This window comes from Heptranchias perlo, chromosome 2, assembly GCF_035084215.1.
Source record: "Heptranchias perlo isolate sHepPer1 chromosome 2, sHepPer1.hap1, whole genome shotgun sequence".
NCBI classification, from domain to species: domain Eukaryota; kingdom Metazoa; phylum Chordata; class Chondrichthyes; order Hexanchiformes; family Hexanchidae; genus Heptranchias; species Heptranchias perlo.
This window is the reverse complement of record NC_090326.1, coordinates 12,743,031-12,757,527: the sequence shown is the minus strand read 5'-3', so window position 1 is coordinate 12,757,527 and position 14,497 is coordinate 12,743,031. Positions and strand designations below refer to the sequence as shown.

At 42.3% G+C, this 14,497-nt stretch overlaps 1 long non-coding RNA gene across 1 annotated transcript in view; it reads left to right on the top strand.

The window, feature by feature from the left end:
- LOC137332976 (uncharacterized) overlaps positions 1 to 13,062 on the top strand; it is a 121,793-nt gene extending 108,731 nt beyond the window's left edge. Inside the window, exon 3 of the long non-coding RNA XR_010965771.1 lies at positions 12,160 to 13,062. This is a non-coding gene — a long non-coding RNA (uncharacterized lncRNA). The remainder of the gene's footprint in view (positions 1 to 12,159) is intronic.
- The last annotated feature ends 1,435 nt before the right edge of the window (positions 13,063 to 14,497 follow it).

The window sequence follows — 14,497 nt, the reverse complement described above, 5'->3', positions numbered from 1 at the left end:
TGAATGTATAATTTGGTTGATGCCCCAGTGCAGTACTGAGGGAGTGCTGTATTATCTGAGGTGCAATCCTTCAGATGAAATGTTAAACCAAGGTCCTATGGTTTAGGTGGACACGAAAGATCGCGTGGCACAATTTGAAGGAAGAGCGGGAACCATTGTTGTGTTGGCCAACATTCGTCAATCAAACGATATCACCAAAAAACAACTGGGTATTCATGCCATTTTTGTTTGTGGGATCTTGCTGTGTGAAAAATGACTGCTGTTGTTGCCTACTTAACAGTCAATGCCCTTTAAAATAATTCAATGTATGGGAAGCACTTTGGAATGTTTCTCAGAGATGTGGCGAGGTGCTTTATAAATGTAAGTTGCAATCTAATTATATAGATTATAAATACACAATTACATAAATGAAACATTTTAGCTGGGTTTTTCGCTTCTGCTCGTGTCAGCCTGTAATTTTCAGCCCATGGGCTGGCGAGTGCAGAAGTGGAAAACTCCAACCTTTGTGTTTACCTTACGACAGAATTTCTTGCTGGCGTATTTCTCATCCAACTGAGCAAAAACAGGACGAGTTGTGGAACAAGGTTTTCTACAAGTGCCACCGTGTGATTGTCTAGTTGGAGATGTGAGTAAAATAGGAAGAGCTGGACTAATCATTTCTTACCCAACTTGTGCGGTGCACTCATTCTAGCAACTTATTCAAAGCAGCACTAAACTCACCCACCCAGAACAATGAATGGCTTAAAGTTGCAATCTTCTTATAGGGGAAAAGAACAATTTATGGCTCCTGTTACCTGGTCAAGAGTATTTTGATAATAAAAAATGTCTGGGTTGTAATTATTTGTCTATGCAGCATTTGTGCAAATAGAATCCATTTGGATATGGGGAGGCACAAAATGATAAAAGAATGGTAGATTCTACCTGGTGTATATGTCCATATGGTTCTGTTGCTTTGAACTTTAATGCCAGCAACAGCAGACCTTTTAGTGCAATGAGAAAAAAAAGTGAGTGACCTCGGGCCTTGGCCATTGTAAGTTCCATGGTCTTGTGGTGGTTTATTTTTGCATAAACCTCTAGTTGCATGTTTATCTGGTATAGATCACATTGCTATAGTGGAATCAATAGCTAGCTCCATCAGCATCTTAGGGGTTAAATAAACCAGTGTTGTAACTCATTGTACAATAAGCAATGGCAAAAAGACGGGCCCAGAATGTATTGAAATGGGGTATCTCACGGTATGCCCTGTTAGTTAGACTTGTTCCTGCACCCTTCAGCTCAAAATGTTTTTGCCCACAAAGTTGGTGGAAGTGCGAGCTGATAACAGTGCGGGGAGATAAACATCTGGGACCTTGGTGAATAACGGGACAAACAGTGTATCCTTAACTAATGAGATTTAAGGATTGAGAAATAAACAGAGGAAGGACTGACTTGAGAAGGAGGGTGAATTAGAGTCAAATCAGGTACAGAAACAGAAATAAAGAAAGGGCGAGAAAGATTGGATTGAGGGAGAGAAAAATGAGACTGAAAGGAAAAATAAGGAAAAGAATGTTTAAAATTTAACATTTGACATTTTTAAAATCTCCAATAACAATTCACAACCTGAAGGAATGAGACCTCCACACTTTTAATTGTTCATTTTCTGGGCAAGAGAGGTTAATTGGTAGTCATTAACAATTATCACATTGTTAAACGGGTACTTATGCGGTTAATTACTAGACTTAACTTTCTGTGGCGAGTTTAATGTGCAAATGCAGCAACTTCATGAAGATCACGGGAAGGTTAAGGGCGAGGTGCTTTTGTTTTTATTTTTCTGCATTTTCCCCTGTGTTATTTGGTTTGGTTTGTTTTTCCCTCTGCTTTTATTGAGTTTAGAATATGAGGGAACAAAAATAGATGAATATTGTCTGCAAAATCACTGGGAAGCCAACTACAATTGAAGCACTTACAAGTCTTCAGTAGAACAGCAAAATGTTCAAGGAAGACCAGATCTGAAAAGGGGCACGTATATAATATAAATTTTTACTCCAGCTCAGGGAGCAACTGTCAAGGAGCAAACTACCAGATGGCAGGAAAAAAAAATAATCGGTATGAACATAGGAGAATGACAGATAGGAAAAGACCATCTGGTCCATCCAGCCTGTCCATAATGATGGGGATTTATTTCAAAGTGACCCATTTACAGTATTTCATTCCTGAAGTGGCACCAGGTGAAAGAGGTCATGCCAAAGAAATCAGTGGACACCAGCTCCGGACTGCCTGTACCTAACGAGCAATAACTGAGAACAATTGTCTTCATATGAACAGGAGTAGACCATTTAACCTGTCGAGCCTGTATCGCGTTCAGTTAGATCATGGCTGATCTGTGCCTCAACACCATTTACCTGCCTTTCATCCATACCCCTTGATACCCTTACCTATTAAAAATCTGCCGATCTCAGTCTTGAAATTTTTAATTTAACCCAGCATCCACAACCTTTTGGGGGAGAGAATTCCACTACCCTTTGTGTGAAAAAGTGCTTCCTTATTTTGTCCCTGAAAGGCCTAGCTCTAATTTTAAGATTGTGCCCCCTTGTTTTGGATTCCCCCACCAGAGGAAATAGCTTTTCTGTATCTATTCAATGGAATTATTTTATCATTTTAAACACCTCAATTGGATCACCCCTCAACCTTCTAAACTTAAGGGAACACAACCCAAGTTTATGCAACCTGTCCTCAAAAATTTAACCTTTTAAGCCCTGGTATCATAGGCAGTGGGTCAGCACAGAGCTAGTTGCACAGTTCTCTTATCTGCTGCAAGGATACCTGCAGCCAACTCACAACAAAGGAATGGTACTAACTGCGATAGTTAAGGGAACCACTGCCCTCAATTTTTCTGTCTCTGCCTCTTTCCTTCCTGGCTAGCATAGGGATCTTCTGCAGTAATAACCATGCACTGCTCACAAAGATATCAATTAGGTGACTGCTGCCTTGGTCAGCAGACCCAGGACTTTCATCTCCTTTCCCACTGAATAGCATGGCACCACTGCCCAATGGCACTGCACTACTGTGTTTCCCAAAATACACAAAGTCACATCCTTGTTGCCATCTGGGCAGCAGGTACTTGTTTCTCTTCTGCCACTGCCACTTGCTTGTTCCTCTACCTGTGCAGCTGACGAACCGGATTCTTTCCCCTCAGTCTGGTTCAGATATCGGGTATTGGCTCACTTGTCCCTGAAAACCAGACAGACTCTGTTTTTCCCCGGACTCAGGGAGATTAAGCTCTGATCGGACAGATGACATGGTTGCTCCGGTGTCTACCAAGAATATATGTGGGTTTCCTTTAATCATCAGTGACAGAACGGGCTCCTGCTCTGACTGGATCCCGTTTACCACAAGGTTAGCTAGTCAATACTGGGGGAACGGATTGTTTTGGGAAAAGTCCATATATCTTCCTCGTCCTCGATTCCCTTGCCAACCTCCTCTTCGCTGCCCTTGCATATGGCCCCCTCTTCCCTGTCTACGGGAGGGACATTCCTTGCTCCAGTGGCCTAGCTGACCACAATTGAAACAGGCATCTGACCCTGTTTGTCTCCCTCCTCCTCTTCTCCCTTCAAAATTACGTCTCGGAGGAACGTAGGGTGGGCCATAGTTAGGGGCGGTTGGTCCGTTAGGGTGTGTATCGTACCCATACCCTTCTCCGTCAACCCATCCTGGAACATAATACTGAGGCTCCATCTGATATCCTGTTCTGTCTGAGATGCGTTTCGGCCCTTCCTTTTTCACCACATACTCAGTTTTGACTCTAACCTGGGCCTGACCTTCCTGGTGCTTATTATCCATCCAGTAGTATTTTACTGCCCTATTCATCTGGCTGGAAGTATTCTCTGACCAGTCCATATTATTAGTCCTAATTGCTTGAGAAACCGGAATCGGTAGGCAGTTCAGTCGCATAGCGCAGTACTGTGGTGAGTCTCTTCCCTCACGGTACGCTGTGTCTCCTGATTGATTCCGGTATACTTCCGAGAATCTTTCCAAATATTCGTCTGCTCCCTCGCCCTTTTTAGGCCTGGTGTCTAAGATCTTAGTTATGTCAATTGGTTTTTGTAGAGTAGCACTAAGGGCACCCAAAAGACGCTCCTGGCGCTCAACATCATTGTTTGGTATCTGTGCTACCAATGCGACATGAGTCCGGACATTCAATTGGTGCAGGAATTTGGTATGTTCAGCATGGGTTAAAACTTGCTGTATTAGCGACCGTAAGTCCCTTGATTCTGCATTATAGACAGAAACGGTAGTCTTAAGGAATTCTATAAATGCGGTAGGTGACTTTCTCCTATCCGGCACCCCGGTTAGAATGGCCATTATCTCGTTGGGTTTCCATGGACAGTACACATCTATCGTTCGGGAGTTGCCGGCTACTCCAGCATTGGCTGGGTTTGGGTCAAAAGTAGGATTAGGCATCGGCCTCATTGGTAACTGACGAGGGGTCGGCTCATACCTAGCTAGTGTCTCAGTAGTACGTTCTAAGTTTAGTGATGGCAAGTCGTCTCCTGACTCTTCAGTTTCTGCGTCTCTAAGTCCCTGACTGTCCAATCTCTGATCTCTCTGCTGTCTTAAACTAAGTGGGTTGATTGAGAATTTAAACGTTGGAGCCAATAATTCCCTAGTTTTACTTCTGGTACGGGAAGCAACCGGGGAGACAGTTTGAGACATTATCACAGGGGTTTGAACAGTCGGTACCTTAGGCACTGAAGAATAGATATTACTGTACTCAGGAGGGGCACTAGGACCCTGGGGAGCTACACGGGACCTACAATTCCACTCATCCAAATCATCATCGTCTCCCCCAGCCAAGGCAAGGCCAATCATTGGATTACATAATCCACTTTTCTCAACCAGTTTGGGCTGGCCCGAAGTCTTTTCAGACCTCTTTTTAGAGCACTTTTCATGAGCACATTCTCCTTTTAGGACCTCTACGGACTTGACCACCCCTCCTTCAGTGAGTCCTATCCCTAACTTCAACGCATTATCCTGCCAACTTGCTAATAACGAAGCTTCTTTCAGTTCTTGACAGTACTGTCTCCATAAAGCAATTAAATCTTTGGTTGCTTTATTTCCGTTATTTTTCCAAATTAATTCCTGTGCTTTTATGGCAGTATCTAGGTCTTTAATTCCTCCCAATGGCCATTGATCACAGCCATGCTAGCTCCTCAGGATCACTAACTGCATCCTTCTGGATGCGTGCGACTGTGCTGGTACTTACAAATGCTGCTGACAGGAATATAGGGTGCTCTGAGGTGGTGACCATGCATCTAGATCTGAGAGATGCCTGTAGAAAGAGAATGCTGGCTGCAAGACACCCCTTCAAATATTACTTGCATGACAATATACTGCATGGTCGCCAGATGACAATGAGTGAGTGGAGTAATAAGAACAATGAGAAAGATGGTACTAGCCATCTGGCTGGGAACGCCCTGGTTTCACCCTCCTCCATTCCCTCTAAGCTCTCAGCTCCAAGAATTTGTAAAGTGGTCTCCTTAAAGACACACAAGGCCAATAAATTTGAGCCCCCTCCTCCAATTCTGCTCCCACCTGTTATATGCTACGGTATCCTACGTGCAGAGAAGCAGTTTTGAGATAATGGGAATGTATACAAAGATGTGTTGTTCAGAACCTTTTTAAGATGTTAGTGGGCCAATAGTTTCAGTAATAAGTTGCAGCCAGAATTTATGCCCTGCTACTGTATTGGCATGCATGGTATTCTGAGTGCATTGCATGGGGCTGTAGTCAGTGTGTAAAAGAATGTGCTGAAACACTTAGTGACATCTACTCAGTATAAGATACTGGTGGGTATCCTTACCGTGGCTTATTTCTTCAGGACTGTAGGGGAGTAAAGGATAAGGGAAAAGGAGAAACAGAAGTAAAGGATGAAGAAAAAGGAGAAACAGAAGTAAAGGATCAAGAAAAAAAGAGAGACAGAAGTAAAGGATGAAGAAAAAAAGAGAGACAGAAGTAAAGGATGAAGAAAAAGGAGAAACAGAAGTAAAGGATGAAGAAAAAGTAGAAACAGAAGTAAAGGATGAAGAAAAAGGAGAAACAGAAGTAAAGGATCAAGAAAAAGGAGAAAGAGAAGTAAAGGATGAAGAAAAAGGAGAAAGAGAAGTAAAGGATGAAGAAAAAGGAGAAACAGAAGTAAAGGATGAAGAAATAGGAGAAAGATAAGTAAAGGATGAAGAAAAAGGAGAAAGAGAAGTAAAGGATGAAGAAAAAGGAGAAAGAGAAGTAAAGGATGAAGAAAAAGGAGAAAGAGAAGTAAAGGATGAAGAAAAAGGAGAAAGAGAAGTAAAGGATCAAGAAAAAGTAGAAACAGAAGTAAAGGATGAAGAAAAAGGAGAAACAGAAGTAAAGGATCAAGAAAAAGGAGAAAGAGAAGTAAAGGATGAAGAAAAAGGAGAAAGAGAAGTAAAGGATGAAGAAAAAGGAGAAAGAGAAGTAAAGGATGAAGAAAAAGGAGAAAGAGAAGTAAAGGATGAAGAAAAAGGAGAAAGAGAAGTAAAGGATGAAGAAAAAGTAGAAACAGAAGTAAAGGATGAAGAAAAAGGAGAAACAGAAGTAAAGGATCAAGAAAAAGGAGAAACAGAAGTAAAGGATGAAGAAAAAGTAGAAACAGAAGTAAAGGATGAAGAAAAAGGAGAAACAGAAGTAAAGGATCAAGAAAAAGGAGAAAGAGAAGTAAAGGATGAAGAAAAAGGAGAAAGAGAAGTAAAGGATGAAGAAAAAGGAGAAACAGAAGTAAAGGATGAAGAAATAGGAGAAAGATAAGTAAAGGATGAAGAAAAAGGAGAAAGAGAAGTAAAGGATGAAGAAAAAGGAGAAAGAGAAGTAAAGGATGAAGAAAAAGGAGAAAGAGAAGTAAAGGATGAAGAAAAAGGAGAAAGAGAAGTAAAGGATGAAGAAAAAGTAGAAACAGAAGTAAAGGATCAAGAAAAAGTAGAAACAGAAGTAAAGGATCAAGAAAAAGGAGAAACAGAAGTAAAGGATGAAGAAAAAGGAGAAACAGAAGTAAAGGATGAAGAAAAAGGAGAAACAGAAGTAAAGGATCAAGAAAAAGTAGAAACAGAAGTAAAGGATCAAGAAAAAGGAGAAACAGAAGTAAAGGATGAAGAAAAAGGAGAAACAGAAGTAAAGGATGAAGAAAAAGGAGAAACAGAAGTAAAGGATGAAGAAAAAGGAGAAACAGAAGTAAAGGATCAAGAAAAAGGAGAAAGAGAAGTAAAGGATGAAGAAATAGGAGAAACAGAAGTAAAGGAAAAGCACGAGAGTAAGCGAAACAGAAGTGAAAAAGGAATTAGAGAACGTAAGAGAAACAAAAGTGATGAGAGTGAAAGAGAAACAGAAGTGAGGAGATTGTCAACACACACACACACACACAATAGTCACAATGATGTAATTGCATTCTTAATAACCATTATTATAAAGTACGAGAGGCTAATCCCAGAATTATAAAGCCACTGATTTATACATAGTGAATACAAGTCTATTCTATTGTTCAGGTTATTTACATCCAGATATGGAAATTTTCATCAAGCAGTGGGAAGGTACTGGTGTACTGGTAAATTTGGCATTATCTTCGCTTCATTTTGTTTGTTCCTTCTGTTGATTTGGAAAATTATTTAAGGAAAGTAGTGCGCAGAGGTGGTCCAGTATTATAGATGTGATGGAGAACGGGGAAGCAAAGCAGTATGAATCCAAGCTTATTTTAAATTATTCGTTCATGGGATGTGGGCGTCGCTGGCGAGGCCAGCATTTATTGCCCATCCCTAATTGCCCTTGAGAAGGTGGTGGTGAGCCGCCTTCTTGAACCGCTGCAGTCCGTGTGGTGATGGTTCTCCCACAGTGCTGTTAGGAAGGGAGTTCCAGGATTTTGACCCAGCGACGATGAAAGAATGGCGATATATTTCCAAGTGTGTGACTTGGAGGGGAATGTGCAGGTGGTGTTGTTCCCATGTGCCTGCTGCCCTTGTCCTTCTAGGTGGTAGAGGTCGCGGGTTTGGGAGGTGCTGTCGAAGAAGCCTTGGCGAGTTGCTGCAGTGCATCCTGTGGATGGTGCACACTGCAGCCACTGTGCGCCTGTGGTGAAGGGAGTGAATGTTTAGGGTGGTGGATGGGGTGCCAATCAAGCGGGCTGCTTTGTCCTGGATGGTGTCGAGCTTCTTGAGTGTTGTTGGAGCTGCACTCATCCAAGCAAGTGGAGAGTATTCCATCACACTCCTGACTTGTGCCTTGTAGATGGTGGAAAGACTTTGGGGAGTCAGGAGGTGAGTCACTCGCCGCAGAATACCCAGCCTCTGAGCTGCTCTTGTAGCCACAGTATTTATATGGCTGGTCCAGTTAAGTTTCTGGTCAATGGTGACCCCCAGGATGTTGATGGTGGGGGATTCAGCGATGGTAATGCCGTTGAATGTCAAGGGGAGGTGTTCAGAATCTCTCTTGTTGGAGATGGTCATTACCTGGCACTCATCTGGCGCAAATGTTACTTGCCACTTATCAACCCAAGCCTGGATGTTGTCCAGGTCTTGCTGCATGCAGGCACGGACTGCTTCATTATCTGAGGGGTTGCGAATGGAACTGAACACTGTGCAATCATCAACGAACATCCCCATTTCTGACCTTATGATAGAGGGAAGGTCTTTGATGTAACTGCTGAAGATTTTGGGCCTAGGACACTGCCCTGAGGGACTCCTGCAGCAATGTCCTGGGGCTGAGATGATTGGCATCCAACAACCACTACCATCTTCCTTTGCGCTAGGTTTGACTCCAGCCACTGGAGAGTTTTCCCCGATTCCCATTGACTTCAATTTTACTCGGGCTCCTTGGTGCCACACTCGGTCAAATGCTGCCTTGATGTCAAGGGCAGTCACTCTCATCTCACCTCTGGAATTTAGCTCTTTTGTCCATGTTTGGACCAATGCTGTAATGAGGTCTGGGGCCGAGTGGTCCTGGCGGAACCCAAACTGAGCATCGGTGAGCAGGTTATTGGTGAGTAAGCGCCACTTGATAGCACTGTCGACGAAACCTTTCATCACTTTGCTGATGGGGTGGTAATTGGCCGGATTGGATATGTCCTGTTTTTTGTGGACACGATTTACCTGGGCAATTTTCCACATTGTCGGGTAGATGCCAGTGTTGTAGCTGTACTGGAACAGCTTGGCTTGAGGCGCAGCTAGTTCTGGAGCACAAGTCTTCAGCACTACAGCCGGCATGTTGTCGGGGCCCATGGCCTTTGCTGTATCCTAGTGCACTCAGTCGTTTCTTGATATCACGTGGAGTGAATCAAATTGGCTGAAGACTGGCTTTTGTGATGGTGGGGCTATCGGGAGGAGGCTGAGATGGATCATCTTCTCGGCACTTCTGGTTGCAAACGCTTCAGCCTTGTCTTTTGCACTCATGTGCTGGACTCTGCCATCATTGTGGATGGGGATGTTTACAGAGCCTGCTCCTCCCGTTAGTTGTTTAATTCTCCACCACCATTCACGACTGGATGTGGCAGGACTGCAGAGCTTTGATCTGATCCATTGGTTGTGGAATCACTTAGCTCTGTCTGTAGCATTTTGTTTCCGCTGTTTAGCATGCATGTAGTGCTGTGTTGTATCTTCACCAGGTTGGCACCTCATTTTTAGGTACGCCTGGTGCTGCTCCTGGCGTCCTCGTTGAACCAGGGTTGATCCCCTGGCTTGTTGGTAATGGTAGAGTGAGGAATATGCCAGGCCATGAGGTTACAGATTGAGCTGGAATACAATTCTGCTGCTGATGATGGCCCACAGTGCCTCATGGATGCCCAGTTTTGAGCTGCTAGATCTGTTCTGAATCTATCCCATTTAGCATGGTGATAGTGCCACACCACACGTTGAATGGTGTCGTCAGTGCAAAGACGGGACTTCATCTCCATGAGGACTGTGCAGTGGTCACTCCTACCAATATTGTCATGGACAGATGCATCTGCAACAGATAGATTGGTGAGGATGATTTCAAGTAGGTTTTTCCCCTTGTGTTGGTTTGCTCACCACCTGCCGCAGGCCCCGTCCGGCAGCTATGTCCTTCAGGACTCGGCCAGTAACGGTGCTACCGAGCCACCCTTGGTGATGGACATTGAAGTCCCTCATCCAGAGTACATTCTGTGCACTGGCTGCCCTCAGTGCTTAACATGGAGGAGGACTGATTCATCAGCTGAGGGAGGACAGTAAGTGCTAATCAGCAGGAGGTTTCATAGAGTCATAGAGTTATACAGCACGGATAGAGGCCCTTCGGCCCATCGTGTCCGCGCCGGCCATCAGCCCTGTCTACTCTAATCCCATATTCCAGCATTTGGTCCGTAGCCTTGTATGCTATGGCATTCCAAGTGCTCATCCAAATGCTTCTTGAATGTTGTGAGGGTTCCTGCCTCCACAACCCTTTCAGGCAGTGAGTTCCAGACTCCAACCACCCTCTGGGTGAAAAAGTTCTTTCTCAAATCCCCTCTAAACCTCCCGCCTTTTACCTTGAATCTATGTCCCCTTGTTATAGAACCCTCAACGAAGGGAAAAAGCTCCTTAGTATCCATCCTATCTGTGCCCCTCATAATTTTGTACACCTCAATCATGTCCCCCCTCAGCCTCCTCTGCTCCAAGGAAAACAAACCCAATCTTCCCAGTCTCTCTTTCCTTGCCCATGTTTAACCTGATGCCATGAGACTTCATGGGTTCCGGAGTCATTGTTGAGGACTCCCAGTGCCACTCCCTCCTGATTGTATATCATTGTACCGCCACCTCTGGGGATGGAAGAGTCTGGGACGTTGGCTGAAAGATATGAATCTGTGAGTATGGCTCTGTCAGGCTGTTGCTTGACTAGTCTGTGGGATAGCTCTCCCAATTTTGCCACAAGTCCCCAGATGTCAGAGAGGACTTTGTAGGGTCGACTGGGCTTGGTTTGGTTTGCCTTTGTCGTGTCCATGTAGTTAGTGATGACAATCACAGATGTACAACATATGTCTCACATGACATTTACATGAATTCCAATTATCCAGGTTTCAAGCTTCTAAGGTTCCAAAGAATTATGTGTTTCTATTCTTAAATATAATCGAGTTTTTGTTCTCTTTTGAACAAGATACAAGGGGTTTAGAACACTTTTTCATGTTTGGTGCCCACTAATTCTAGTGCAAAAATAGTGGCTGTATATTATAGAAAGTACCAAAGATCTACTCATGCTGTTCCTTTACAAAAGTTACCCAGTGCCTCCAGGGCCTGATTTGTAAAATGTGCTTTTTAAATTTGGATTTGACCGATTTCTCACAAAGATTTTCCATTCCACAACTGAATGAGTCAATTTTGCCATATTTATACCGGTTAAATGGCTCGCCAGCTGTTTCAGAAATGTTGACAAATCATTATTACAGATGGGTTGTGATTGGCTGCTTTTTCTTCTATTTCTGTTAACAAAATTGCATTCTCAGAAAGCACACATTTGAAAACCCTCGTATTCCTTCTATTTTGTTAAAAAGTTGGACACTTCTCACACAAAGGAAAATAATGTCCCCAGCCTGAGCACTAACCATTCCCAGTTCAAACGCAGCATGGCCCAGTGCAGAGTAAAGGTGCCTCTTTCTGCTTTGCTCTGCAATGGAGTTGAAATCACATGGTGTGATATTAGTAACCAACACATTAACATATTTGTATGGAATTACTCTATTTGCAATTTTAATGAAGGTATGAACCCATAAAATAAATGAGTTAACATTTTTGTTATAATAGTACGCACAGGAATTTGATGTTTAGGAATGGGACGATTTCATTTTCACTAAATAGGCACACATAACAGGTTTCAGCAATTTATATTGTTTTAACACATTAAGCAACACCTTTGTGTTACTTGGTGAAAAATGATGAGTCGTTGTCTGTTGTGAATTCATACCTGCTTGTAACTGAATTATGCCTCTAACCATTTCACTTGGAACCACGGTAGTTGTCGGTGAGAGGAGATCTTCACCTTACTGGTTGTGGCTCATTCAAACTAGGGCCGAGAGATGAAAGGACAGTGTTCTAACCCACAATATTATACAGTCCCTAGATCAAATGCTGAGATCGTTAATATCTTGTCATGGCACAAACCGATACTCTTATCTGACAAGCTGTTTTGTCTGTGCAGGTGCAGAAATGGCTGAAGGAAGATTATGGGGTGAGCTATTTAACAGATGAAGAAGTCATCAGAGATCTGACAAATTACCGTAGAAGCAAGAGGCAGTGCCTGAAGAATATAAACAAAATAATGATCTATCACTACCTAGGTCCCTATATTCAGCATTATATAGCACCAACACAACAGAACGGCAGTCATAATGATCTAAATATTCATTATTTAAGCTGTGCACTGATCAAGATCGGAAATTTCACCAGTTTGGCAGCTTGGGATAGTTTTATGCCAATCTCGGGAACCTGTAGCTCAGAAGATTCATGGACTACTGTTGTTGGAAAAGTAAAGTTACATGAATTGTGTCCATTTTACAAGTTGAAAGCAGTTGTCATTTAAAATAAAGTATTGACAAGCATATTTTAATTGAGAAGAACACCTCATACAAAATGTGATAATTTAAAAATATCAGTTGAAGCTTCTTATGGTAAACATAATCCTGAATTCGGTTGACTCATGCACAACTCACATACTGAGATTTGAAAGTAGAGCCTCAAATATTTTTCCAAGTTGTCCTCCACCTTTGCTTTTGTTCAAAGAGAATCTACCTTGATACTGAACTCAGGTTACTTCAGTTCAAAAATTGCTTTTGCCTGTGTGTCAGCAGTTCAGAATCTCAGGTTACTTCGGTTCAAAAGTTGCTTTTGCCTGTGTGTCAGCAGTTCGGAATAAACTCAGTAGTTTCTGCAGCCCCTGGCCAAAAATACCTTTATTTTATTTCAATAAAAGTTGACATTATTGCATAGTAGAATTTGGAATAATTTCACAAAATAATTGCCAATAATTATTGTAACCAATACCCAACACTTGTCCCAATGAGGTGACTCTTGGATGTCAAATAAAAGTGAATGTTGTGGAGAATGCATTGTATTGGTTGTTAATACTTTAGATCTCCATGGATTCTTGATGGAGCAGGGACTGCTTTCCGCGATGTTTTCAGTGGGAGTTTGGGGTTTAAAGTAGAATTATTATATTCCTGCGAAGTTGTCCAAGCTATAATATTTCTAAAAGGGTTTGAACAACATACCAGACCATAATAACTAAGCTCAAATGTTCTATACACTCATCTCACCACCACCACCCCCCCACCCATCTCTGTAACCTTCTCCAACCCTACAACCCTCCAAGATCTCTGCGCTCCTCCAATTCTGGCCTCTTGCGCATCCCCAATTTTTATCGCTCCACCATCGGCGGCCGTCCTTTCAGTTGCCTAGGTCCTAAACTCTGGAATTCCCAATTTAAACCTCTCCACCTCACTACCACTCTCTCCTCCTTTAAGACGCTCCTTAAAACCTGCCTCTTTGACCAAGCTTTTGGTTACCTGTCCTAGTGTCTCCTTATCTGGCTCAGTGTCCAATTTTGCCTGATAATGCTCCTGTGAAGCGCCTTGGGACGTTTTACTATGTAAAAGCAAGTTGTTGTTGAGCATGTAATGCAAAGAATAGGACTATTTCATTTTCACCAAGCAGGCACAGTTAACAGGTTTCAATAATTTATCATATTTGTCATCTAGGCACTTGCAGAAACAAACATAGAAGAGAAAACCACACAAAAACATTACCAAGAATGTTCAGTCTTCACAAAAAGCAGCGAAACTTTTTATTTTGTTTCACTTCTCTACACTTGTCAAGTTCAGTGCTGGGCAAGATGAAGTCATGATGGAGTCCTTATTTATAAAAGTAAAAACCAATTAAAAAAAAAGTTATATAGTAGTACAAATGGATCTTTACATAACAGCCATCAATAGGCATTTTGGGCCAGAAATTTTTGCCCACTAAGCTGCTGAAAGTGCGAGCTGATAATGTCGCAGCGAGGGAAACCGGGCATGTGGGACCTGAGTGAACAGGGCAAGCAAAACCAAAGAGATTTAAGGATTGGGGAAAAAAAGCACAGGAAGGACTGAGAAAGAGGGCGAATTAAAGGGAGTGAATTCAATGTTAAATCAGGTACTGAAAGAAAAAAGAAGCAAGGGAAAGAAAGATTGGATTAAGATAGAGAGAAAAAGAGACAAAATAAAAATAAGAAAAAAATATTAAATTTAAAATTTGACATTTTTATATCTCCCCGAAAAATTCAAAACCTGAAAGAATGAGACTCCACACTTGAATTAGATAATTTTCAGTGTCAGAGAGGTTGATTGGCAGTAATTAGCACTTATCACGTCGTTAAAAGGGTACTTATGCTTGTAATGACAAGACTTAAGTTTTTGTGGCAAATTTAATGGGCAATTAATGGGCAATTAATGGGCAAATACAGCAAGTTCCTAAAAAAAACAGGGAAGCAAAGGGCGAGATGC